Raw genomic sequence first — 672 nt, 5'->3', positions numbered from 1 at the left:
TGTCTCTCTCTGTCTGTCTGGCGAGCGCACGCGCCCTATAGCGAAAACCTCTAAAAAAAAAAAGAATTATTTTTTAAACTTATTTATTTATTTATTTATTTAAATTTGACCAGAGAGGGAGAGTGAGAGCAAAAGAGATAGAGAGAAAGAAAGTAAGAAAGCAAGCTGCCAGGTCTAGGACGCAACATGATCACGCATGTGGGAGTCCAGCACCTTTAACCACCACACCACCTGCCGGCCCCTATGCTCTCATATATATTTTTTTCTTTTCAGGGCGCGTGCGCTTGCCAGACAGACAGAGAGAGACATAGAGACAGAAAGCGAGAAATCACCCCCCAGGGGGGATGGTCACGCCGCAATCCCTTCTCCTCCATTCTCCTCTCGGGATCTTGGGCACACACACGAGCCCAGCGTGAGTTTTAAGCCACCGGGTCCGGGACACGAACCGCGGTCGACTACATGGGAGTCCAGCGACATAGCCATTACACTAACTACTGGTTCCCATATGCTCTCATATTTTTAAAAGTCGCTTTATAATGTGATGATAGGCACATGATCTTGCTGCAAAGTAGCCATATAGACTTGCAGTACATGTAGTCTAGACATACATTTCACTCTAAGAGGTGCTAACTTCAGACAAAGAAGCACTGTAATCCTTTTAACAATGCAATT

The sequence above is a fragment of the Tupaia chinensis genome, unplaced genomic scaffold (assembly GCF_000334495.1).
Source record: "Tupaia chinensis unplaced genomic scaffold, TupChi_1.0 Scaffold000101_1, whole genome shotgun sequence".
NCBI classification, from domain to species: Eukaryota; Metazoa; Chordata; class Mammalia; order Scandentia; family Tupaiidae; genus Tupaia; species Tupaia belangeri.
The sequence above is the reverse complement of the archived record's forward strand: the minus strand, read 5'-3'. Positions refer to the sequence as shown.